The 27,791-nt window shown below is 40.6% G+C and overlaps 1 protein-coding gene across 20 annotated transcripts in view; it reads left to right on the top strand.

Moving 5' to 3' along the window:
- ZBTB20 (zinc finger and BTB domain containing 20) overlaps positions 1 to 27,791 on the top strand; it is a 502,167-nt gene that overhangs the window by 365,604 nt on the left and 108,772 nt on the right. For 2 of the 20 annotated variants that reach the window (XM_027653337.1, XM_027653331.1), the window contains exon 1: positions 21,703 to 22,454. The exons of 16 other annotated variants lie outside the window; for them this stretch is intronic. The gene's annotated coding sequence lies outside the window, so the exon portion shown is untranslated. Of the gene's footprint in view, positions 1 to 21,378; positions 21,638 to 21,702; positions 22,455 to 27,791 lie in introns of those variants that run through there. 2 more of the 20 variants (XM_027653333.1, XM_027653339.1) reach the window with 2 other exon arrangements.

The following is a 27,791-nucleotide window of genomic DNA, read 5'->3' as shown; positions in this document are numbered from 1 at the left end:
TACATCCACTGAAGCTGGATGAGATTGAATTTAAGATTGGCCAGCATGACAGCTGAAAATGTCAGACCTTTTTGCCATTATGCATACTAGCAGTCTCTTTGTTCTGGGTTATTTTTCACTTACTTAGTGTAATATTATGTACTGATTGTTAGCTTTTTTGGAAATATTACAGATTACAGTGGAAAAAAAATGGGTTATAACTAGACAGTTGTAGGAGCATAATATTTTAGATTTAGCTAGAAAAAAGAAGGGGACAGAAAGAAACTGCAGTTGTTCCAAGTGCTTTTACCCCACACTGGCATAATTTAATATATTTGGATGGAAAAGATCACCTTTCTCAATCAGTAGCAGCATTTCCTACAGCAGTTTGAATACCAACCATCAAAATATTAAGACAGACAAGTTTGTTAGGTTGAAATCACTGTGCAAAATGGTAACAACTACAGAGTGTGGCAGAGTTTTTCAGAATATTCCCTTTGCAGTTCTGGTAGATTATCTTCCAACTTTGGCAAGCACATTGCTATTCTACAGTTATATCACCAAATGTCTCTCTGTCTTTTCTGAAATATATTGTTTAGTCCTTCTCCTAGAGCAGAAATCCTCTTTGATGCACCCTGCTTTAGCATCATGTTGTCTATCTCTCTCCATAAAATGCACACACCAGATATAAGATTAAAATGGTACCAAGAACAAGTTGTGCTGGAGGAGTGGTTACTATGAAACGCAGTATCCAGAAATACATGATTTCCCAAAAGTCACCTCCTGATCAAGGCAACATAGATTTGACTATTGAAACTGGCATCAAAATATGAATACTCACGGAGGTCTACATGCCCGATCATGGGTCCATATTCATACTGAATGTCCTATGTGTGAGACACAGTGATTGAAAGTGAGCTTGAAAGAGTATCTCCTCCATCTCCTTTTCCTTTCCAACTCTTTACTTAAAAAAGAAGTGAAAGTCATCTACCATGTAGTTCATTTGTGTGCCATTACTATGTAACATGTCAAAGCACTTGTGAGTCTTCAGGCCACGCTTCATGAAGGCTGTTTTACCTCTTGGTGGGAATGGGAACTCCTAGACATAAAAGATTCACAGTGTATTAAGAAATAATGTTTCCTTCCTCTGAAGTTCACTGCTGCTGCTTTCCATCATTTTGGATAATATCATGCTGAATATGGTTCACAAATTCAGCCCCCCAGGTAATATTTTCATTTCATATGTTTGCATGCCCAAGATATTAGATTTTTGCACATCACTGAAAGGAAATGCTTTTGGATTTGAATAGATCTCACTCTCTCCCATTCCATCATACTGAGTTTTAAGTTTAATAGAATATCTGTATCAGTTTTCTGAATGCAGTTTTCTAATGTTTTAGCTTCTTAAGCATACTCTAAACAGCTTGATTTTTCAGGGACAAAATTGGAATCCCAACTTCAAATAGCATACAATTTAGAAGTATTCATGCTTCACTCAATCACCAAAGTAAGGATCAATTGCAACATTTGGATCTGGATGTGTATTTAAATTTCATATTTTTCTATGTTCACTTATCCTGGATATCTGTAAAAGGGATTAATTGCATTTCACTTTTTGTAGTAAATCCACTTTTGCATGAAAGGCAAAAAATAATGTGTTACATTCTGGGTGCTCTGCAATATGCACTGAAGGTTGTGAAGGAAACCTACTATGTGTCATCAGCATATAACTAACCCCAAAGAATGAAGTGTTTCAGACACTGGTTTTCAATTTTTACACTTAAAAAATCCTTCAAGTTTTGGGGTTTAGGGCAAATTTCTTGTGTGAATGTCCACGCATACTTAGCATGGTTTAGTCACAACATTAAATAATTCAATTTTGCTACAGAAGGCTAAAACAAAGATACAGCTTTTCTTCCAGTGGACTTTAATGGAAAGGTAACAATTTAAGTCATTGAAATACACGTGGACTGAGGCATGCCTCGAGGAAGATTGTCAAAAGTCCTATGTTTTTTCTTAGCTTGTTGAAAACAGATTGGCAGATCATTTATTTTGGAGGCTGCAAATTAATCTCACATTGATACCTTCTATTGTGACTTCTGTGGCACGGTCTTCACCTTCTATCCTGGCGTGGCTGTGCTTTGATGCACGTCATCCTGGTACATACAGTGTGCCAGGGCAACACTATCATCTTGCTAAGGGTCAGCCCAGTTTTTCCTGTTGAAGAAATTCACAATATGTCATAATCTGACTAGATGAAGAAAAGCATGTAGTGTGTTCAGGGAGAAGCAATGCTTTTGTAAGTGCTTCTGTTCACCAAGTATTTCTCCTCCACACCGTATCCAGCAGCATTTTGTTGGGAGACAGGGTCCAGCATTCAAAGGAGATCTAAGGTATTCAGCAAACAGATTTTGTAGATGAATGGCCATCCTGTTCTAGGAGTAAGAATATTTTAAAAGCACAAAACTGAACTAGGTATTTAATTCAACTGTATAAGTAAACTGTTGAGTGAGTTGTAGCATCTATGAACTTCCCAAAGAAGAGAACTATAGAAATAATATTGAAACACTGCAGATGAATGAGGCCTAAATATTGCTAATGAGCAATTTATTGAAGTTGACTGATCCCTTTATGGCTGTTAAGCATGCTCCCAATTTTTCCTAATCTGTGGCCCCTCCCTTTGAGGCGCCTCATAAAGAAATATTACCTACTCCACCCAAATCTGATCAAATACAAAATGCTATTTTTTTAACTAAAAAATTATGGATATATAGCCTGCACTTTGCCCAATAATTCTTTCTTTGCCACTGTTCCATTCCCCCTTCAAGTTAGCACTTATTCACCTTACGGTCCTTTTGCAAATGTTGATCTAAACTCATAATTTCCCTTGTGATACTCTATCAAATACTCTACTGATAAATTAAATTTACTGCATTTCCTTTGTCTAGATAATCAGTTATCTTATCAAAGAAAGGGAGCAGGTTAGTCAACTACAAACTACCTTTGGCAAACTCATGTTTTGTTTTATCCAATTTTCCATTTACCTTCATGCCTCTTCCATTATTTTTTCCTTCAACATTTGCTGCATTCATACTATTGAAGATTCTGATGTTACATCAACATCAAACAGGTGTGAGATCAGAATCAGTTTCAATGCGCTGTAGCACAGCTTTGCAAAAGGCTGTTCATTCTCATGTCTGCAAAAAGCTAAGTTCTCATCTGTCGGACAAATAAAATATCGGGTTTTTATTTTTCATTGTCATTATAGCAAAGGGCAGGTGAGCTGATTTTGAGCATTGGCTGGTGAATGTTTGCAATGATGTGCAAAAGGGTTTCTAGAGATAGAATCAGAGACTCTACCTGTACATGAGAGAGCTTGGGCACTTGCATTAGCAAAACCTTAATGTATGTATCAGTAATGAAAATCTTAATTAAGAACGCTGCATCATTGTCCATGAACACTCTTTCTTTCTCTGTGTGTGAAGTCCTTTGTGTATTGCAGCATCTACCTGGTCCAGACAGACAAAGCCCCTTAAAGAGTGTGTCTGGCAGATCTTCTCTTGATTACTACAACTAGTAAATGGCAAACTCTTACTCTTCTTTTGTCTTGACACTGGAACTCAAAATAGTAGAGCATATAGCATAACATACAGTTTGTTTGGATTTTTTCTACTGCTTTTTCCACTTCTTTGTTATGTTGGTGGGTTTCAAAATCCAGTAGCATTGATTAGAACTGAATAGTATAGCTTAGAGTTGCCAAAATGTCAATGCCAAATGACACCTATTTACCTGATGGCACATCTTTTCCTTTAGAAACAATACACTTGCCTAGGCCATGTTCTGTATGCACAACAAAGTGTGCTAATGGGATGTGACGACTTAGATTTTAATCTCCCTAAACTCAGGAAATTTGGAGTTAAGGTTCCCGCAGCAACCTTACCTCTGCCCTTGCTTGCAATAGAGTTTCTTACTGATCCCTACCTGTGGGCTTTACAACGCAGATAGTACAGAGATTGCAACAAACGTGGGTAGAGCCCTTCCCAAATCTTCGTTCGCGAAGCCCAGCCATGACTGAGTACAGAGAGAAGACAGTGCAATGGATAGGAACTGCTTTTTTCCCTGTAATTGTATTCTAGTAACGTTTATTTGTTGAGCACTGCTTGTATGTTTAATGTGGTTTGAAACACATTCAGAAAACCTGTCAAAGTAGTGGACATACATCTGAGTTATAGATGTACTGATAAAAGTACATGAAGATGTATCTTCTGACATTGATGGTTTCTGTGGACTCACACCTGCATGGTAGGAGGATATGTCCCAGGAAAGGCAAGAGCAGGAGTGTACTGTTATTTATTTTGAATAAGAAACAGCTATGAAGTATCTTCTTGTCTGTACAAATCAGCACAGTTGAGTCTCATATAAAAACCTATAAATGCAGTGACTTTCCTTTTACATCTTTAGAAAGAGTTCCTCCAGCCTGACAGAAGAGTTCATACTGAGGCCAGTGGTTCATGCAAAGTCATATATGCCTTTGCGTTGTCATATAAAAAAATAGTTCTGAGAGTGAAACCCATGTAATCCAGTAATCCATCAGACTACAGCTGCTGTTTCAGCCTTCACTAATATTCTCAAAACCAACACTTATTCCTCTAAGACATTAGAACCTGGAATATTACAGATTAAATGAAGTGATTAGGGGACTGGAGCATCCCTCTTATGAGAAAAGGCTGAAGAAGCTGGGCTTTTTTAGGCTGCAGAAGAGGTGACTGAGAGGGGATCTTACCAAGGTATATAAGGACAGCAGTGGCCAAGAAAGCCACAAGGTATCCTGGGGTGCATTAGGAAGAGCATTGCCAGCAGGTCAAGGGAGGTGATCCTGCCCCTCTACTCAGCCCTAGTGAGGCACATCTGGAATGCTGTGTCCAGTTCTGGGCTCCTCAGTACAGAGGGACATGGAGCTCCTGGAGCAGGTCCAGCGGAGGGCAGCAAGATGATTAAGGGACTGGAGCATCCCTCTTCCAAGGAAAGTCTGAGGGAGCTGGGTCTGTTCAGCCTGAAGAAGAGATGACTGAAAGGGGATCTCATCAGTATCTATAACTATCTGAAGAGAGAGTGTCAGGAGGATGGAGACAGACTCTTCTCAGTGGTGCCTAGCAATAGGACAAGAGGCAACAGGCAGAAAGTTCCACCCAAATATGACTTCTTTACTGTGTGAGTGACTATGCGCTAGAGCAGGTTGCCCAGAGATGTTGTGGAGTTTCCCTCACTGGAGACATTCAAGAGCCATCTGGATGCAATTTGGGCAGTGTGCTCTGGGATGACCCTGCTTAAGCAGGGAATTTGGGCCAGATGACCCAGTGTGATCCCTTCCAACCTTACCCAGTCTGTGATTCTGTGAAATGGCTGATTCGTAACTGCTTAGTATCATGGCAGTGCATTTCTGTCTGTCCTGAATATAAACAAGGAAACATCTCCATCTGATTTGATGCTGTTCTATACCGAAATACAAACATGCAGTAATTAAAACTGTAGAAGTATGTAACACCAAATTGAATTCAGAATCTTTATGGAAAGCTATGGCTATCACAGCAGAGTGCCAGGTGTTATGGGCAAGGCGAAAGGATACGTTTGTCCTTTTCTCACCTTAAGTGCCAGTTCCAAGGCTTTTAGCAAGTACATAATCATAGGCTTGTACTAGTAGTTGAAGCATGATCTTGAAAGCAGACTGTGCCACCTTCATGTTTTCTGACCTTATTGCTAGCTATTAGTTCACCAACCATTAAAATTCATGGTGACTGGTCTGGGCTTGGAGAGAGTGACCTTGAGCCACTTGCCAGCAGACGAGGCTGAAGAGTGCAGGTGTCCAGCTGTTACCAGTCTCTCTGGAGTGCATGCAGCCAAGCTGGGTCTTGTGAAAACACCAGGCTAGAGCTTTAGCCATGCTCTTCCAGAGTGCATGTGTGTATGTATGCAGAGTGCCCCATATGCAGGTCTGAGCTTGCTCCCAATGTAAACAGTGTCCCCCAGTCCTCCCTGTTACAGCTCAGCTCAGTCACAGATTGCAAGAATAGTCTTTTTTTTTAGGTATTTTTTTTCCTCTTTTTTTTTGTACTGGTCATTTACACAATTGACTGTCTACCATTAGAAAAGCGTAGGTCAGTGTCTGGGAAAATATTTAAGAAAATAAATATTTTTTAATATGGCAAAAACCTTTTCATTTCAAAACTAAATGGTTTCAAACATGTCAGTGCAGCTACTTCTCTTTCAGGACTATGTACGTGTCAAGTTTGATGTTTTAAAACAAAGCTGTGTTATAATTATACGAGCATGTTTGAGAAAAAAAAGCTTATGGAAAACTTAACAGCTGGAAACTGTTTTTTACATACTTGGATGACTCAAGAGCAGCTGAATGGCTTTTTGCAAAACTTTACCAAAAATGACATTTCTGGATTGAGACAAGGCATGAGAAATAGCAGCTGAAAAGGTAACAGTTTCACAAAGGTATGAGCAAATATAGACAGAGATTATTTAATTCTTCAACTTCCACTGTACAGTCATTAATGTAATGCTATAAAAATAAAAGGATTTGTATTTATATAGGTTTTCAAGGATTTCAAAGATCTGTACAAGACTTTAAGGAACTAAGCTTTGTAGATGAGAGTTAATCAAATATTAATATTTATATTTCATTGGAATACCACGTATTCAAACAGGAAAACAAAGACATAGAGAAAGATAGAGGGCTTGCCAGACTTTACACAGAAAGAGAAGAAGACCACATTTAGCACCAATGCCTTTGGATCACTCAGCTTGGCAGCATGAGAGCACGCTTGGCATTGGGGAGCTCCTGGCTTACCTCTCTCTCTGACTCCCATTTCAGGCATACCCAGCTTGCAGGTGAAGAGCCTCGCTCACACGCATACACTGGGCTCAGATACCCAGCTCCCTTCTTTCTGTCTCCCCACTTCTTTCCCAAAGGCTAAGTCTGACAAATTCTGCCTACTGTGATTGTGAAGCTTGGCCATATTCAGATATCACCCCCAATTACACAAGTACATACACTCCTCCTTCTCTCCCAGTGCTCCTGAGGACTGTCAGGGTGAGAGAGCTGTCACCAGAAACCTATTCTGGGGTCTTTTTCAGTGCATGGTCCAGTCTATAACTCAGTAACAATCACTTTACTGTTCGAAACCTCAGTCACTGAATAAATACGATTTTACTGCTGCTTAGTTTGGATGTTGAGCTGTATTGGAGGAAACTGCTCTTCTTTCATGCTGAATTTTTTTTCAGGGTGGTGTGTGTGAAAAATAACACAAATAGGAGTGTTTTTGGATGGTCACACTGAACAGTCAGCAAGAAGAAAAGAACAGTATGGTGAAGGGAAATCTGTTTGTAGTGAAAGCAATATGAGCCTGTGGTTTGCTAATGGGACCAAGGACCTGGATTTTTTACTTTAACCCTAGCAGTATAACTCCCTCCAATGCTGAGGAAATCACTTGATCTCCTGTTGCTGCACCTCAGTTTCTTCTTTGTGTTGGTGACCACCGTGACCCAAATCAACAGAATACCATTCCTCTTGAAGTTCAGATATTATCAGAGGTTTTGTAGAGATCTTTTCTAACCTAACAAACCCACTCCTTGTCAATGCCCAGAGTGTCATTTTCTTACTTTTCCAACTAAACAGGCTTTTATGGCTTTCACTTTTTTAACTGTGCAGAATCACCAATTCTGAGAGCAAGAGCAAGACTCAGTGCTGCCTTGTGCATTATGCAGATTTTCAGTAGCAACCCCAGGTTAAGAATTTGGTGCTGATATTTTCAGTGGGACGTAAATATAATTTCATTTTGTAAACGCAGTTGATCTGAGCTTCTTAAGAAATGCTAATCATGAGACATTGCCATCTTTGCAGGCACATTTGCAGTAGCACTAGATTTGGTTAGATTTAATCTGTGCACATAAACTGTGCATTCACATGAAGAAAAAACTTCAATTTAGCCAGCTAGGAGCACCTAACTCCACAAATTCCCTCAGCAAAAGCAGGGTGTCATCAATCTTTTCTCAGCTTTTCTGAAGTTTTGGCTGTGTGCCCTATGTGTTGACCGTCTTGCTCATGAACAGCCTCAGTTTTGTTTTCCTGTTATCATTTCCACTTTGAGGTGTCTAGTGTTGCAGTGGTTCTCACAAGAAGCTGTCCTTGTACTCCTGCCAAAACCAGAATCACAGCCTAAGCCAGCCTTTAACTGGGCATTAGAAGGAAATGACACTCTTCTCATTTTGCTAGCAGTATCACTTCCTCAGCTTCACTAATCATTATCTGATCCAAAACTTCTCCATTACTGTGTTTAAGTGTTTTGCAGTTCTTGTACCTAAAAAAACCACTGAGCAGTGTTGTTATGCATCTCTCTCCTTCTTGTATGTGTATATCCTGTGCACCAGGAAGTGCCACGATCATGGATCTTTTTATTAGAACTCATCAGTTCTTACTTTCCTGAGTCATCTTTTAGATTGTATGATTTTAAAATATTTGTTGGCTGGAGGATGATATGTTGAGATGACTGGATAGAGAAAAGAGGAAAAGAATTACTAAAAGGCAGAAGTCAGGAAGTTGGGTAGTCTGTTGAAGATAAATCCTTTCCTAGACAAAAAGTTACATCCTGTAATGCCCAGGGCGATTTGAGTGTAACAGAGTTTCAGGCTGGCAAATTCTCTGTTTTTCTGCAAACTATTATGAACAGAACTTAAAAAAAACCAAAACCAACAAACCAAAACAACACAAAAACAACAAATAAAAGATTAAATACAATTACGTTTGAACTCTGGTGGAAGTAGGACAAACAAATCTAGTAAACAGTCTTGGTAAGTATTTTCCATTATAGTCCATACAAGAATTGGCATGATTTAAATAGCACAGGTGTATATGGGATGCATTTAGGAAGCAGCAGAAACTTTGCAGCATCCTCTTTGCTCCCACTCCACTCCAGCAGGCTTTTGTTCCTCAGTGTAGCTGCCTTTGCTGGACTGCATCTTAAGCTGTTGCCAATTTTGGCTGAAAGTTTTCAGACTTCATCACTGAAAAAAAAGTATGGAGAGAAACAATTAAAAGTTTCATTTTTCTTGCCTAGTTGAAACAGCAAAATTGGTTTGGCTGTTCTGGCATGAGAGTCAAGGCAGAAAGTACAGCCTCTCCCATTTTAAATGACATAACTATTTTACAGCCCACTTTGCACAAATGGAGCCACAGCGGTAGGCAGGATGGGTTGTGAGAGAAAGAGACTGTAAGGAGAAGCAATGCAATCTCTTGCATCTATTAAACAACAGTATGGATCTTTAAATCTCTATATGCACAAAGTTTTGTTGAGCTTTCATAGGAAGGTTGTGCTACCTGTGTATGTGTGGTCCACCTGCATATATTCACAGTTTGTGAATTTGTGAACCTTTCCCTCTGCCCATTTGCAGTTTACCCAGGGATTTAGCAGAGTTTTGCAGTCTCACAGAAGTCTGGCTTGTCAGATGTAGCCTTAAATGAAATTGGTTTGTATTGCAACAGGATTGGTGGGAGGATCAAAGTCTTACTGTAAAATAAAAGGAGGGTTTTGGTTTCTGTGTGCTGAAATGTTTCTATTTCCCTTCATTTTTTTATTAGTATATTAAGCAATTGAGTTCTCCAGTAGTAAGCAAAATACTGTACCAAAGTGGTTGTTAAAGAGAGGATTGCCTCTTCGGTTACTGGGAGAAGGAGGTGCGTGTTTCTTGTACGAAGGGTCTCAAAAACTGTGTTCTCTTGAAGTTGATCAGCATTTTGTTTTAAAATCACAGAGGTGTGTACACAGACAACATGATATATCTGATAATTCTAGCTTACCCTGAAGAGCCTGTGGTCAGCTAGAAATTTGGCAGATTGTCTCTCAGGTCGGGAAGTAGTTCTGGTTTACAAATTTAAAAGCCAAAATCTGTTTTAGTATTTCTTAAATGTCAAAACAACCCTCTGACCTTGAAAATTACTTTCTCTGTATACTCTTAGGGTTTTTAAGTAAAAAACAGGCCTTTTTCCTAGTGAAATATGGTAACCTGTTAGTCATCAAATCTGAGAATTTAGAGAAGAGAAAGTGACATTAACTCATCTTTTCTTTCCTTTTGCCTGTGCAAGAAGGGGCTTCATTCATATCAATGGCAGCTGGAGGGAAAAAGACTTGCTAATCTTTAACTGTGCTTCCAGTTTATTTCCATAATGTACACTGTGTCTTCTTGAATGACAAGTCCTCCATCTGCAGTGTTTCAGACCTTATAACAGTAATAACTGGGAGGACAAGTTTCTCTGCTGAGTATCAGAAGTAACCTCCAGTGCCTTGATTTTGGTCTGTCCCCATGTAAGCACGGCAGGAAGGTAAAGGCCATCTTTAGTGCAGCTGGCCAGTTGCACGCTTCTGTAACCCAAACTGATAATTTCTGACCCTTAATATGATCCATTGAACTTAAATATGACATTTCAGCAGCCCATTTAGTTGATGTATCTTCAGTATTCTCCTTTTCTGGAAAGTAATTTGGCCACTTCTGGTGGAAGTCTGGTGGTTTTCCCTCCTCTGAAAATATTCCCTTCCTTCATCCTTTCTTCATCCACGTCTTCTTCTTACTCTTGCGTTTCCATTTAGAAAGCAGGCATCTGTGTGGTGCCCCTGTTTCCATCAGAGCAGAAGCATCCTGCAGTTCTTGCTGTGAATGAGAAACAGCATGGGACAGAGCAGTCTGAAGCCCTTCTCTCTCCCCTGGAAGTGGAGCATAACACATCCTACCTGTTCCCAGATGCTACTGCTCTACCCAAAAGCAACTTCAGATCCTTTTGGTTCTGATACGATGAACCTCAAAACTTCTTACGGTGTGAGCTCTGAGCCTCTTCTGCCTCAGTTATCCATAGTATGTAATATTACTGCATTCTCCAAGACTTTCTATCCAAGGAGTTGCAATTACTAAGTAATTGTTAATGACTTAGCTATCCCTGGATTTTGTGGATGGATTTCTATAGATTCTGTGAAGTAAGGGGGTCATATATGTTCAGCACTTAGCTTTGGAGGAAACTGAGGCACAGGACGAATCACTTCTGGATTTAACAGAATACCAGAGCACAGATTTCTTTGAATTTAAGTGTCATTTTAAAAGATTTTCTGAGAAATCATTTGAAATGTCTGCCTCAAGTAGTCTACTGAAAAGTATTTTATAAATAAATAACTGCGTGGTCTTTACAACAATTAATTAGGTACCATTGTTATGCAGAGATGGGAAAACCAAGGCATAGCATTTGCTTAAGGTCAAGCAACCTGAGAGCTTATGCTCGTGGAGTTAAACAGCTTGCTTTTCTTAGTCAATTGTGATTATATTCCTTCTTTTCTCCACGTAGTTGATCATTTAAAAGATTGAACAAGGCTCTTTGGAAAGGAGATTAAATTTTGAGGTGTTGGCTGTAGTGTTCCAAGGTGATGGTTGTCCACCCAGTTTACAATGTAGTATTATGAATTATTAAGTAAATTAAAATGCTGAAAAGTAATATCTGCTCGTTGATATGCCAGTGTAATACAGAAAAAAACACCTACTGCTGATCTCTAGTTAAATTATTTAATCTAGAACTAATCTACTGCTCAATCCAGTTTTGAAAATGGAATAGTTTTATCGTTGAAAATAATTAATTGTTCAAACCCATCGGGCTAAATCCAGCAGTGACCTAAATGGTAGAATTACACATCAGACACAAGTGTGTGGGAAAATAAGTACCAAATTAATATATGTTGCCCTGATTCTCTCTTATCCTGGCCAGTATCACACACTTTTGTTGGTAGGGTTTTTTGCTTGTGCTGGCTTTGCCCCCCAATTCCTCCCTCCAGCATTTGAGTTCCAGCACTTTTATGACTATCTCACAGGGGAAGTTAGTAGAGGTTTGTATTGTCTCTACCCTGCATCCATTTACACCCATTCTGTGACCTGTGATGGGGCTCAGACCCAGCTGGTCCTGGCGAAGAGCTTGGCTCAGTAGGGCTGACTCCGCGTACGGCAAGGGGAGCTTCCTGCCAGACCATTTTGGATGACCTCAGTTGAATTGCTACTGTTCACCCTGGTGTAAAGATGAGCAGATCTCGGCCCAGTAGCCCTCAGTCATGAGGTGTTTCCAGCACCTCGTTTCAGGAGAAATACCGAGCCCCTTGGAAGAAAAAGAAAAAAATGTGCTTTTTTTCTCCCTCTTTCCAAACGCTTCCACAGAAAAACATGGAGAAAAGGAGAAGAACAAGTATTCAATGGGAAATTTTTTCTTATTTTTTTTTCTTCTTGGAGAAAAAAAATCCCCCCACAAATCAAAACAAGATGGAGTGCTGGAGCCCCACCTGCTGACTTGAGGAAACAGAGAGAAGGAAGGGAAGATGCCTGGTCCTGTGCCAAGCATTCAGCACTGGGCTTGTAGCACTGTGATGTGGCACTTGAAGCTCTAGGGGCCTGGAGCCAGCGTTACAAATGCAACAAGAACTCTCATGAAAACGAGCCTCTTAACAGCATGTTGAGCTGGTCTGTGATGGCCTCAGGAAATCCCCCTGGCTAGACAGGGCCTTTTTATCCACTACATTGCTCTGACTCAAAGAGAAATCTCACGTAACTTCCTTGACCAGAAACTGAGCATGCATGTAGTCTGCAGCACAGGGCTTTGCAATTTCCTTGTTTTCAGTTAATTATTACTCTCTTTCTACTCTGAAGAAGTCTGCCCTGCCTTTCTTTGCTGTCTCATCACACTAAGGGCCCAATGCTGCGAGCGTGTGTCATGTTCTCAGCCATCAGGCTTCATGCTATCCTTCCTTTGTGGTCAGATCCTTAGCTAATGTACACTGGCCTAGGGCCATTGATTTGAGTTGGGATTTTCAGTCGTTGAACATTTGGCCCTTTGAAGCCCAGAGAACTTCTCCTTTTTAAAAGCGCCACAACTGACACTACTTGTTTTCAGGCTCAGGACTAGCTACAAGCAAATGCTTGTGTATTAATTACAACAAAGAGCAAATCTACTTGACATTTGATTTTGTTTTTCTTGTTTCCTTGCAAGCTTGAGAATGAGCTGCTTTTGCCAAAAAAAAAAAAAAAAATCAAAATGCATTTCACACCTTTTTTTTTTTTTAACTTGAAATAGGCCCCTTAGAAAAACTGACATGTTAAACACCAGGAAGAAAATGGTTATTTGGACATATGGCTCCTCTTCCTGAACTTTGCAGAGAGGTTAGATAACGCTCTTTCACATCTTAAAAGACTAGACTGCTGCTACATTACTAACATATTCTTATGTAATAATCTGATACTGATGATACTTTATCCAGTTCTAGTAATGTAAGACTCATTTACGGTTCGGTCAGTTGTGAGGGATTTGGTTTTTTTACAGATTATCTTCTAATTTGTTGGGTTTTTTCGTCACACTGTCCTGAAGTAGAATATGGAATAGAACAGAATCATGCACAAAAATATATTGCGGCTCTGTCTTTCAGGAGGGTTTTGCATTGTATAGATTGTTTCTATTAAACACTGCATGATTAGGACAAAAGTAAAACCAAATTTTAAAATCCCACTCTTAAACTAAGAAAAACTCATCTGAACCCATATATTTACTTTTAAGATAAGGCTGTTTCATAAAGTGAACAATTTGTAAGAATTAAAATAAAGGTGTCAAACCATCTGAGATAGTGAAATATCACAGGAAGATTGTCATTACCCTTGTCACAACTAATGTTAGCAATCATGTAAGGTCTGCAGGTACTTGCAGAATGCACAGTCATATAGATGAGCTGGCCAGAAAATAACAATGTCCCACAGTGAAAATATTTGCAATTTTGGAGTGTGAGAATTAAACTTTATGAAACCTTTTCATAAAAAAACTAGGTTTTAAAAGACCAGGGCCAGGACTTTTCCAGTGGGTGAGGGAGTGTGGGAGCCTGTTCACTTCCAGGTCTCCCTCATCACATCCTTACTCGCCTGGGTCTAGGGTCAACATCTTTCTCTGACTTTGAAACTTTGAGTTTCTATCCTGGACCCAAGAAACTTCTCTAGTAATACTTTCTGTAAAAACTGTGTTTACCACAAGTCATTTCATGTTCAGTGGCAGAACTCTGCCATGGAAAATTGTGGATTCACAGAATTCTGGAATAATGAAAATCAGAAAGGACCGCCTTAAGTCATCTGGGTCCAACCCTCACCCTGCTCAAAGCAGCACCAGTAAGGATGAGGTTACTTTTTAAACCAGCTTGTTCATGTCCATGTATATCCTTCTTTATGTAAATATATATATATAAATATATATGCATATGAAATATATCAATTTTATAAGTACTTATATCCTACTGTGCATTTTTTCAATAACCATGTTTCTGAAACTTGAGATTTTTAGAATAATTTTAAGTTCACTCAATGATAAGCAGAAACTCTTGATCAGAAACTGTCTTGAACAGAAATGAATGTGCAGCTGTACAGTCACTGTACCCAACTCTTGCTGACCGTCGTTCTTTCCTTTAATTGCAAGACCACTTTGTTTACTGACAGTGAGTAGTAGGGGCTTAAATATGTAACCTAAATCATAAAGTAATGCTGTAACCAAGGACTGGCATTGACTATTCTTAGACTGAACCCTGTTCCTGCACAGAGAGGAGACCCCACTTCTGCTACCCTGCATTTATTGCTGCTGTCTGTGGCACACAGAATGTTCTCCTAGATGGAGCAGTAGTCTAATCTGATGTGGCAGCTCCTACGTTTTTATCTTGTAAGTGCTTTACTTACATGAATTAATTCTGAAAACACTCCTGTGACGTTAGTCATTGTTATGATTCCCATTTTAGAGACCCTGTGTCTAATTCTTAATTATACTAATTCTTCCTTATGCTGGTGAGGTTCTGGATCTGTGAAAGGGTCTCCCAATTCAGGGAGATGGATTGCAGAAATGTCAATGGCAAAATGAGAGTTCTTTGCCCTCTGGCAATTTTCTGTTTTTTCTAAGGTTGGAGAGAAATATTGGAAGATGAGTATAAAAGTGGCTCTGTTGATTTGTACTAGGGGCTACACAGGAGATGCATAGCTCAAGCCTGTAAGAGGTGTTGTATTAGCCAAAATTAAATTATTGAGATTGTTGACACTTCTTTCAGTGTGGCCACAATCTCATCAGAAGAAAGTGAACACCACCTCTGCTGGCCCTTCTTTTCCTTTATCGGGTAACATTATCAGAGAATTGACAGCCTGCCTCCCAAAGTAACAAACAAACAAACAAACAAAGAGAAGAGGCAGTGAGCTTGAGGGAGGGAGGAAGAGACTGAAGTTTGCCCATGAATGAATAACAAGCCATTTTAAAAGTAGTAATTATGTGCTGTAACCAGAAGGACCTTCTGTCTTTCTCTATGATAAAACTACCAGTGAAATGTATTGCAAGATAATTAGGAGCAAACAGGCAGGAAAAATGAGTGATGTGCTACTCTTCATTTCCTGAGCTGGTCTTGTTCTAGTCAACATGCAAGCTGCAGCTGTGTCTGTGGAGAGAGTGGAGGTGGAAATCAACCCTGTCTGTGTCTTCTTCCCTCATAGCTTCACCCAGCCCAAGGACATGATGGACAATTATGTCAGATGCAGGAAATGTTCAGAACTCTGCCCTCTCCTCTGGGTTTTTGGCTTCCAAGTTGAAGAGATAAAGTGGAATGTGCAGATAGAGACCCTTTTGCATCTGTCCCTGAGACATAACTAGATGGGTGGACAGAGAAACCAGAAGCCCTTGGTGGGGTTATTTTGGTGGCAATCTCATGGGTTTGGTATGCTGAGGCTGTACAACTCCCCAGACTGCTAGCAGTGCTGTTATTCTTAAAAAGTTTTATCTAGAATGAGGAATATGAGAATAGTTACAGTTTTTACTCAGTGTTGAGCCTATGGAAAAGCCTACGGAAACAACACATCTTTAGATGAGAAAGACTGGAGGCAGCAGCACAATACCTGTCACCTCCAAATGCAGGAAATAAGGTTTGTGAATATGTGACAGGACCAAAGTTAGCAAGAGGGATATATACCATGTTTCCCGTCAGCATTTAGAACAGAAGTGGGGCAGACGTCCGCTTTAAAGTTCTTCAAATCAGAATTATAATTGTCTTCCCATGAAAGTGTGAGAGAAAATTAAGCCTCCTGACATCCTGAAATACTTATGCTTCTTTCAAAAATCTTAGAATAAAATATAATAGAATGGAGTAAAATAGGCTGAATATAACACATGATGCTGTTTAAGTAATTTTCATTTTTTTAATTTTGGAGCAGAGGTGCCATCAGTAACAACAGTATGGAATCATGATAGAGGGTAGAGAGTGAGGTAGAGAGTTAATGTTTTTGGTGTTTAAAAATCTTCTGAGGCCTTCACAGTAAACATCCTTATAAACGTACAGAAAACATATTACCTGTGAAAGTCACCTTCTCATTTACCTGCTTCTTAACCAGTAATCAGATTTCCTTAATTTGTTGTAAAAACACACTTTTGAAATGTTACTTTTTGACCCAATGCAGCTGAGTATGAAGAAAGGCAGGAGTCTTGCTCTTCTTGTGTCTTCTCAACCATATGTTTTATAGAGTTCCCCTAGGTTGCACTGTTGCTTTTCCTCTGAAGGCAAGGGGATTGCACTGGTGCCCATGAGGGCATGGCTCACTTTTCAGCATCTTACTATGCTGGTAATGCACTAAAACAGAAGAACTAAATGTCTCTCATAGACCAGTTTGCAACATTTTCTTTTTTTCTTTTTTTTTTTTTTTAAAGAGAGGGTCTTCCACAAAATAAACCATTATATTTGAATTGCCTAAGAGAGTAAAACTATGAAGCTTCTGTGATGTTTCCATTTACATTTCCCTTTTGTCAGCAAATGTCTGAAAGGAATTGCCTTGGGAACTGGGAACTGCACAGTGTCAGTAAAAGGTGCTTTAGGAACCAATCCTGGAGATTTCATGTAGTTTAGGGTAGGGTGGAGGGTGCAGGAGGAGTTGGTCCTGGTAATCAGTGTAATAAGAAATAAACTTGTATGTTTTACCCCAGAAAATCAAATTGCATATATGACAGAAATGAAGTAGATGCAAGGCATGGTACCTTTCTCACTTTAGCATACAAAGGTATCTACTGAGCACAATGGTAAAAGTTAGGAATGATGCTTACCCAAAAGATAAGCAAGCAGTCGATTTCTGTAATAGGATGGACTTCCCAGTCTCTTTCACTAATTTTTTATGTATTGAATAATAACTATATTCACCCTCACCAACATGCTGTGCTGGTTTACATCTCAACAAAAAGCACAAACTCACAGCTGTTTATGAAGACAAGCCAATAAATCTAGAGGAATATATTTATACAACTCATCCTGAGATTACATAGTTAAATGCCATTTTTTCAAGTAGGCAGAGCTCCTTCTTTGCAAAGGAACCAAATTCCTCTCTGTGCCACCCAGATCTGTTGATTTCCCATTAATGTCAGCTCTTGTCAGCTCTACTGAGTGCTACAAGTTGCATTGCAGAATGTTTTATATACATTAAAGGAGTAAGTAGTCTGCCATTTCCATGTCCTTCTTTTGGCTGGCATTAAGTAATGCATGTAGAAGACAGAAAGTGAGGAGCAGTTCTGGTGGCTCTTCTTTTCAGAAATCCTACCATTTGCCACTGGCAAATCCAGGTACAGTTCTCATAAAGATCTCTTCCAATTCTGTAGCAACACTTTCTTCCTATGGGGAAAGTATCATATATATGAGTTTGAAAGCTTGTTGCACCACTGATTGCTTTTTCCATAGCAAAGAGTAAACTTTATTCAACTGATTAGACAGACTGAGCTTTGAATTATTGCTTCTTTGCCTAAATCTCCCTGATACATGCAATGATTTATATGAAGGAAGAGCAAGCAAGAGGGTGCCATGCAAAGCAAGAGATCATCATCATGTATCTAAGTTAAAATCTGTGATAAAAATCTCAGGAGGGGTAGGTGATGTACATTTTCTGGAGCTCCAACTGGCCTTTTACATTTGTTTAGACTGTGGGTTGGCTTTTGGATGATATTCATGTAGAAAGCAGGAGGTCTTAGACTTGTGTGTCTTCTAGTAGAAGGGGACCAACTGAGAGCCAGACTTAATAGTAGTGCTTGCTACATTAAGCGCTATAGGAAATTTGGGGATCACCGTATCAGGAACACATGCTAATAAAATGTGTGCCACATAGTAAAAACTCACCTGGGTGAAATGCTGCTCCTTCTGATATCAATGGAAATTTCCTTTTGACCAGGGGTTGCTATGGCAGCAAGCACTGGAAATGAGAACAAGGACATTTTGATATGTCTACACTGTGGATTGCAAATTATGATATCCGAGTTAGTTTTAAACAGTCTTGCAAGGAGTGGTCTAGTTAAGGCAGCCTGGAACACCACGTGGCCTAATTTACTATACTAAGCAGTTTCCTTTCCTCCGTGCTGAAGGTCTGTCTGTGTCTGGGATAGAGCAGAGGTCGAGAGGCATTTGAAGGGATGCTTATTTTAGGGGAATGGGATGCGGAACAGGCTGCAATAAAGAGTAGTGTAGGGAGGGGGAAATAGTATGAGCAAAAGTAAGCTAGAAAACAGGAGATACAGCAGTTCATGGAGTCAAGAGGATGGAAGGGATGTAAGCAAAATCAACAACAACAGGAGATGTACGGGTTTGGGGATCAGCGACCAAAGGGTCTCTTCCCATGGCAGTGCACTTTGCTCTGCTCCTTGGAAGTCAGCCTAGGGCTCCTGAATCTCAGCAGGAAGTAAGCAGTGTCAGGAAGACACTGTCAAATCACTGAATGAAGTATCCTCACAGTCTTCCAGTGGGTTGATCAGCTCGTAAGCACCGTTTTACTCGTGCTGCTGCTGACGCTGCCGGCTGAAGTGGTGAAGTTCTGTATTACAGCTCCACAGGTGCTAACCCACCTCAGCATCAGCAGCAACATGGAAGAGCTTTCGATTTTTAAGTTGACTTTTAAAGAAAACCCTGAAAAATTATACTAAAAACGCATTACTGTAATGTTAATGTTACTAAGTCAAACACTTAAAAGTTAGGAAATGCCACAGTTAATGTTGTCTGTGCCACCTTAGGGAGGGCCCCTTGTACCATTACCATAGCCTGTAATTACATAACTGCACACTGTTTCTTCCACTGAACCCCTGCATAAGGTGGTCAAATCCTCTGCATATTTCATTAGAAACGTAGCCCAGAGCTGTTCTGCTGCATTATTGCTTTGGTACTGACCTAGGGAAGAGAAAACTGCTTGTCTGTGTCACTGTGCTCTACAAAATCTCCTCTTCTGGAAAGGGGTTGAGGCCTTTAATGGCACTGTGTTTATCTGAAATCTCCTTTTCTGTTCCTTGGGAGCATCTTACCTTCCATGATATTTCAAGTGTGAGCAACTCATATTGGGAGGCTGGGAAGAAAACTCATAAATAACATTTAACAGACCTTATTAAGTCCAACATCCCATTTGCTTCTGCAGTGCATCCCTCTCCTATTGACCCTGGTTAGGTCTTCCTATAATCTGTGCTGAGTCAACAAGCTCCAGTGGGCTGGTAGGCAGGTGGGACACAGATACACAGCATGTGACATTTTCAATGGTGGAAAAGGGCAGGAACTCACCTTTTCCCATAGCAGAGGGTGATAGAAGGGATGAATAATAATGACACCACCCATCAACTTCCCATTAATGGCAAAACACATAAAACTGGTGCCAGTTTTGCCTGGACATGTATGTAGAAAAGACAGTGAAATTAATATAGAGAGGTTGCTAGAGCCTCTGTCTCTTTTGTTTCTTCCTTCCTTAAGCATTTGTACCCAAAATGCAGAGTGATGGGGGAATCGCAGCACTTCCTCTCAAAGGCCAGCCATCAGCCACATTGTGAGTCCCTTCTCTACTTTCTTCCCATGCTTTGGGCAGTGCTTGCAGGTTAGCCATACTCATTTTAAAGTTTATATACAGCAGATGTTCACAGAGCTGATCAGGAATTATGGACTTGCTGCTGTAGCTGCAGCCCTATATGAAATACAGAGAATGTATATAAAACACAGAGAATATACCTACCTTGCACAATAAATTCACACACCTTCCTTGCTGCTATTCGCTCAGGAGGGGACATCAGAGCCCCTGATGAGGGGGCATTCAGTGTCCTGAAATCGAAAGTAGGTCCCTTGCATTTGACAAGGGAAAGTTCTGGTGGGCCAGGGGGGTGATGTCTGGGGGCTAAACATGCTGACAACTAGCTGTCAGAGCAGCATGTTACTTGCTGCCTTCCCTCTCAGAAGGAGAGGCCACCTGCCCCACACCTTTGTAGAAGCAGACTTTGCAGAAGTGTCATAAATCTTTGCCTGGCCTGCCACACAGCACTGCTGCTGCCCTGGATGTCACCACGATTCATCCATTTGAACTGTACTTCATTTTGCAGCCCAGGGTAGAAGGAATAGATTGCTTTGACACCTATTTTGGGGTATAATTTCTCCACCTCCCCAGTGCCTGGGACTTGTCTTATCCCAGTACCCAGCACTGCCTTTTTACAGCATCTCCGTCTGTATCCTGCAGGTACTCGATTTGTCTGTGTTTGTGCAGACATGCATGGCAAGGATGTGCTCTCAGAGCTTGTGTAGTTCCAGAATCATAACATTCCAGTGATCCATCAGGAAAATTCAACTGAAGGGCAGCATGGTCTTGCTTTAAGCGAGCTGAAGTAGTAGGCACTCCTTTCCCCACCCCACAGGACAGGTAGTCTTTGAAGACTGTAGGAAGGTGTGGGTGTTTATTTTGGTGAGAGCTGCAGTGATGTGTAAAAAGGAGAGGGAAGGGATCTCCCAGCTTTTTGGAGATGGCCTCTCTATAATGCCATTTAAATCTGTACTTTTTGTTTGGTGGTAAGTTTTAATAGTTATCCTTTGAGGATTTTCCCAGCGAGCTTATCTGAATACACCAACAGTCTTTTTTGTAATATTCGCATTTCCCCTTTGGTTCAGCCGAGCCCACTGACAGATCATTCAAATTCAATTGTTTTATGTCTAAGCCGAACAGCTAATTAAAGTAGGGATGATTAACCTGACTGGCAGTGTCGCTCTCTCTCCCTCGCTCTCTCGCTCCCTCCCTCCCTCCCTCCCTCCTGTTCCAATCAGTCTTTTTCTCACACTCTCCCTCTCTCTCTCTCTCTCTCTGTCTTTTGCTCTACTGTGTGTGTGTGTGTGTGTTTTTTTTCCTCTCTCCTAAACGTGGTCTGCTTGCTGATGGCAGAATGGCACTCGGAGATTTGTGCATTGTGTCTGGTTTCCTACGGGCAGGCTGACCCAGTGCCTCTAGGGACTTATCAATAGACCACTCAGAAGAGACAGAGACAGGAGAAAGGAGGAGGGGTGGGGGGGGGAGAGAAAGAGAGAGGGAGAAAGAGAGAGAGAGAGAGAGAGAGAGAGAGAGAGAATCAATATCAAGAATAGAAGGAGCTCCGAAGCCATTTTTTTTTTTTTTTAAAGAAGTATCAGGACTTGGGAAGAGGGTGACAAAAGAAGGTTTTTCAAAGAGGCAGTGGAGGAGGTTCTAATAAATTTGGAAGGAAACAGTTCCCTGTCTTGGGAAAAAAGGAGAACTCCTGGCTGATTAGCATTCACACCAGGTATGAGATGTTCCCTACCCCTTATCACTGTCGCAACCGAGATGGAAAAAAGCGCTTTTCCCCCCTTTTTTCTTTTTTTTTTTTTTTTTTTCCCCCCCCCCCCCCCCCCTCTGCTCTTTAAGGAGATGGAGCGAGCGTTTATTTTGGTACGTTGGTTGGTGGTGGCAGGGGGAGCGCGAGCCGTGGGCATTTGTGTGCTGGGAACAGGGAGAATGGAAGCAGGGCAGCGGGGAGGGGGCGGGTGGGAGAAGAGCCGGGAGTGTGTTACTGTGTCTCCTCTTTGTGCACCCCTGGGGGGGTTACCCAAGTTCATTTCCAGCAGGTGGATTTAGAGAGGGAGTTACTTAACGCTTGACCGCCAGTTTTGAAAAAAAGGAAAAAAGAAAAAAAAAAAGGACCTGCTTCCTATGTCTATTAAAGGAAGCTCCAATTTTTTCCCTCTCTCTCTCCTCTCTCTCTCTCTTTCCTCTCTTCCTAACCAGACAGCGGGAGGGTTTCTGGCTCTTCGCCAGCCCAAAAGCCTCTAAGTGTTTTGCACTTGTTTCAGGGAGCCCGGGGATTTTTTTCAGCATTTTCACTAGAGAACAAAGAGTTCTTTACAAAGGAAAGGGGGAGAGCGAGCTTAACGCCTGAGATATGTTTTTCTATTTTTATTAGGGATTTTTTTTCCCCTACTAAAAAGAAAGAGAGAAGCAAAGCACAGAATGTGTGGCAGCAACAAAATAGATTGAAAGGAAATGCAGTTCTCTTACCTCCAAATTATAATTTGGAATTAATAAGAACAGGAATGGAAGGGGGACAAGACCAAGTGAGTTTGGTATGTCGTTCTTTTCTCCCTTTTTTTAAACTCTCTCTTCAAATTCCAATTACTGTTTTGCCAACTTACCTAGCATCTTTTTTTTTCCATAAAAGTTATATTGCAAACAGTTTCTGTACAGTTTCTGTTTACTTAAAAAATCAAAGAACAAATTCTTACTGAGGAAAAAAAAGGAGGGAAATGGGGTGGTTATGATAGAAAAGAAACAAATGAGTGGGAACAGAAATCTTTCACTTTCTGTCACTTAGAAAAAAAGTTGGTAATGGCTTGTTGAAGCTAGGATCCTAAAATACAGATGGGGCACTAACGTCTGTGTCCACGGACCCAGCTTTTCCCTGACCATCTGTCTAAAAGTCACCTCTCACTGGCAGCTCAAATGATTAGTCGGAGCTCAGGGATTTTTTTGTTTATTTGTTTGTTTGCTTGTTCCTCCTGTTTGGTGGGACCCTCTCTCAAATGGCTCCATTTCACCTTCTGAGTTTAGTTCTTTAGTCGAACCCCAGACTGAGGGTTTCTGGATAGACCTCCTTGCACTGTAGATTTTTTGTTCTTCTGAATGTATTTCTTCTAGATACACTCTTTGTCTTTTTGTACGTGAAAAAGGCACATGCAATAGAGAAGGGAATAGCGCATCACATTTAGGGAGGTGTTTAGGTTTGAATTTTATTGCGTATAGTATATAGTATACAAGACATCTTCTTTACGGTTTCTCCTGAACAGTGGTTAGGATGTTTGAGAATATATACTGTTGCAAATTCAGTAGCTTGAGGAAGTGCTTTCTTTACCCAAATTCTGATTTCATTCCTTTATTGATTTGTATTTTCCTGCCTTTGACAATTTGCCAGTCTAAGAACAGCGTCATATAGCAGAGGTACAGAGAACAAGAGAGGAAACTCTTGGTTTTGATATTATGTCCCCCCTAAAAACCATAACCAATTTATACACAGTTCTGTATCAAATTATTATAGAGTTATGACGATTGTTTCTGGATGCAGAACACTATTACTGCAATACCTTGATTTTTATTTTCATGCTGCAGGCTTCCCTCAGGAGAGGTTGTCTGTTACAGCTACATAGGTATCGCATATGTATTTTTGTCACTGCTTTTAAGCAACACCTGTGCATTGTGTGAGGGTACACAGAGAATCAGTCCATTTACATCTTATATGATGAAGAGGGGAAAAATCCATTCTTGGGCTCTGCTTGTGCTGCTTTAGAAATCCCACTACCCTACAGTGGCAAAACATCCAGGATACAGCCCATCCTTTGCAGAAGTGAAGGGAAACTGTCCACGACAAGTGAAACCACCAGTTAAAACACGGTTTTGTTTTCATGCCAGTATCCAGTCTGGGGGCTTGTAACCCTCCAGCTTTGTTAGTTGAGACTCTTCCCTCTCCAAAGCTGTGGTGGGCACAGCTTTCCCAGCAGAAGTTGGGGGGTTATCGTGGCCTGAAGTCCCCTGCTCCAAGACCAAGTTCCTTCACTGCAGGTCACCCAGATGCTCTGCCTTTGCACGGGTAACAGCAATAGTGGTGCCCAGTCAAAAGTACTTTGTGGGCTTCCCAGTTTAATGTAAAATGCTTGGCCAAGAGGGATGGACCACCAAAAAGAGTTAGTTGTTCTCTTGGCAAACATAACAAATAGAAGAACTTTTGGCAAATTACAAATGCCTATCTTTTACCTAAAATTCTTGCTTTCCTCATTCCTTCAGAGAGTTTTCCCAATTCCTGATGTTTTTCATGGTCTGAATGTTTTCTGTGACATTTCTCCCTTGCTCTCTCTGAAAAGAGAGGAAAAAAAAATCACAGGAAAAGTAAGCAAAAGAGCACAGAAAGTGGACTTGATCTTTGAAGTTTTCCGTAGGATAAGCAGTCTAATTTTTTTTCTGCCTGAATCTTTTTTATTCTCCCCCACTTCCCCTTGATTTTTTTTTTAATCTAACATGCTTTTGTGAGTATTTCCTATCTGCAACCTTGGAGGTGGTGACAGAAGAGAGAGGACAGAACAGAGCTGAAACCTAGATTTAGCCCCCTCAGTCTCAACTAGAAGGCATCTTCCAGTGGCTGTCACTGCATCCAGAAGTAGGAAGAAAGACGGTAGCTGTCTTTTGGGGACTCCGTGGAGCTGACCTGAGAGTAGCACATTCACAGTACAGGAGAAAAGAGAAAGAGGGGGGAAAAAAAATTAAAAAAAGGGGAAAGAAAAGCTCTTTGAGCAGTAACACACTGGCTCTTTCTTCCTGCAGGCAATCCGCTCCAACTCCTGGCGACGTGTCCTGCACTATCAGATATCATATGACTCTTTATTTGGCCTCCCGTTAGCAGTATGGGCCTGTTAGGAGGCTGTTTGTTTTCTTTTCCTTTCATTTCCTTCTCCTTAGTCCCCCCTATTTTATGTTTGCCTGTGCGAGCATAACCCCTTTATAATCTCTCTTTTTGTGCTGAATCTTTATAGAAAAGAAAAAAAAAAAAACTTAATCATTTCCCAGGACTGTTTTTAATCCTCTGCCAAAATTGAAGTTCATTGTCAAGTTGTAAAAATAAATAACACCTTTGGGTTTTATTTCTCTCTTTTACTTCTTCCTTTGCCCTGGCACTTCTCAGCGTGTCCGTATATACTCGAGCATGTCTTTCTATCTCTCCTGCCTGAGTGGGTGAAGTTGGGATACACCTGTATCAGTCTAAGCAGAAGTGCAGAGCTGCCTGCAGCTGCTCCTGCTACTTCTTGCCATTTGCTTCACTTTCATAAACTTTCCTCTGTTTATTTATTTATTTCATTTGGGCACCTTCTTCACGCCGAGTTTGAAAAGCTGTCAGGCAGCGATTCCTGTGCTGGGCTTTTCTGCATTTAAGTGAGCAAATGGGGGAAGTTAAGGCTGTAAGAAAATGAAACATTGTGCTGAAGGAAGAGAGGATGAAGTGCGAGGTAGAAATTAGACGCTCTTTGTGTATGCCACCCATAAAAGTTTCCTGAACCAGAATGCTGGTGCCTAGTAATAGGATGGGGGGAGCCAGACAGCAGCTAACAATCGGAGGTGTGTAGCCAAGTAGCCTTATGGCAGCAATATTTCTGATACCGAATCACATTTTAGTTAAGGGAGATGAGATTTTTTTTTTCCCCTATTTGTGCTGTCTGTAGCACTGCATTATTTAGATAAACACTGTTGCAAAACTTTTTTGCCTGAAAATGCTAAGTCACGCCAACAGAAACAGTGAATTGATACCAAACGTATTAAATTGTTGCAAGGAAAAAGTCCGTCTTTCCGAGAGAGGTAATGTTTTGTTTTGATACTTTGCTATGGAATATTTTAATTTCTCTTTGTAAACTAAGGATTTATTTTGAGAATTGTTAAGAATTTATTTGTAAAGGAAAAAGGCGGGAGGGGTGGAATATGTAAAACATTTATAAATTATAGATTTTGAAAGGGGGGAGATTTAGTTTTTTTAGGAGGAATTTAAAATGTTCGGGTTTTTGTTCATTTTTTGTTCAGTTTTATGCAACCTGAATCATAATATACTTTGTCAAGCAAACCAGAAAATGAGCTTTTTACACAACTTTGCTCCCTCTGTAATTGCTGCTGTATTTTTATGGAACTTGGTGTTTTATTCATCCAAATTTGGTAAGATTAGCAAAGCCGAAATCCTGTTTGCACTGTGGAGACACAAAGGAGTTACTGATACTTTCCATCGAAAGTAGATGCTTTGGCCAGTCAGTCCTTCCACCAACTTGTGCTGTTGAGCAGCTGGCTGTGTGCGGGCCGACCGCCACGCTCCAGGGAAAGTATGGGCATATTTTGTACACACAATTTATATACATTTCATGCTGATATTCATTAGCACAGCTGAAGAGCTCTGAGTTTTAGCATTTCTTCTCTGGTGTATACTTAGGCCAGTGTACAAGAGCAATCTTGTAAGTGAGGCAAATACAGACCAGAGGTTTTTTTGTTAATAATCCAGAAACAACTGCATTTCAACCTTACTGTAGGTGTGTTGAACCGAATTGAGGTCTCCCTGCTAATTGGTGGTATTTCTTATTTCTCATCTAACTTCCCACTGAAGTCAGTGCAGGTTTTCTTGAGGAAAAGTTGATGAAAAACAGAGCTAGAGCATCAGGATTTAGGGTGGTCCCCTTGAATCAGTGTTGGAAACCAGACACCCCAGAATGTGCACAGCCTAGCATCCCTCTGGAGCCTGCAGGGTACGCTTGCTTTAGTGGAGTTGCTAGAGCTGAGCTGAACTGACTCCAGCAGTCTGAAACTTTATTTGCGTGTGCCTCGAGTTCCTTCAGAAAAGTACCAATATCTCTGCTTCACTGTCAACAGCACACTCTTTCTTTTTGTTTAGTTTTTGCCGGTCATTTCAAGGAGGATTAAGAGGCTCTTTCACCAGAGACAACATTTTGAGGCTTCTTTCCTTTTCTCTCTCTTTTTCTAGCAACTTTAATGTTTCATGCTTGGGCACATTCATGGTACTGAGAAAGGAATTACAGACTTTGTTGGAAGAAATCTGGTTTTGGAGTAAGTGTTAAGAATGTTTAAAAATTGCTGTGCATGCACAGTACGTGATGTTCCCTGTTACTCTACATGTGCTCCAATACTCTGAGCAGTACTAGCTGTGGGTATTTGTTTGTGAGCTCATTCTGGGAGTTGCCCGTGAATTTAGTTGACAGTCAGTAAACAGCCCCATGATAAGGCTGAAGCGTGAGAGCTATATAAGTGGGAGGTAGAAGACTTCTTTCAAGTTTTTGGCTGTTTCAGTGTATTGTTGCTCAGCATCTTTATTTATAGAAAAAAAAAGTTATCCTCAAACTTGTTGCCTTCATCTCTGCAGAGCAGATTATTCTATTTCAAAGATATTACAAGCTCAAATAATGATAAAATACATACTTAGCTACCTTGTGAAATAAATATAACTAAAAGGTGCGGAAAAGTGAAAGCCAAATGCTGCAACTAATGCTTGAATGTGTGACTTGGGCTGGGCAGAGGCTTGCTGCTGTTGAAGTTTTGTTAGCATAACTTGGACTTGGTGGAATTGCACCAAAGTTGTATTTTGACTTGGCTTAACTTCACTGCTTTCATCTGACTTTTTTTCTAAGCCAGCCCAATCCAGATCTGCTCAGTGCTCAGGAGGGTGATAGCCAAGGGACAAAACAGCTTGTCTAACACATGTCTCTTTAGTGTACCAGTGTGTGGCTTGTGAGGCCTCAGAGTGGATCACCACTGTCAAGAGAAATGTGTTTTCCTACAGTGTAATAAGTTGTCCTGCTGCTTTCAGATGTCAGAGATCCCTGGTTCAGCACTTGGTGAAAAGGTCCGCTTTCAGAAGAGGCTTCTCTTCC

The sequence above is a fragment of the Corapipo altera genome, unplaced genomic scaffold (assembly GCF_003945725.1).
Source record: "Corapipo altera isolate COAL_440 unplaced genomic scaffold, ASM394572v1 61, whole genome shotgun sequence".
Classification (NCBI taxonomy): domain Eukaryota; kingdom Metazoa; phylum Chordata; class Aves; order Passeriformes; family Pipridae; genus Corapipo; species Corapipo altera.
This window is presented reverse-complemented; position numbering and strand designations above follow the sequence as displayed.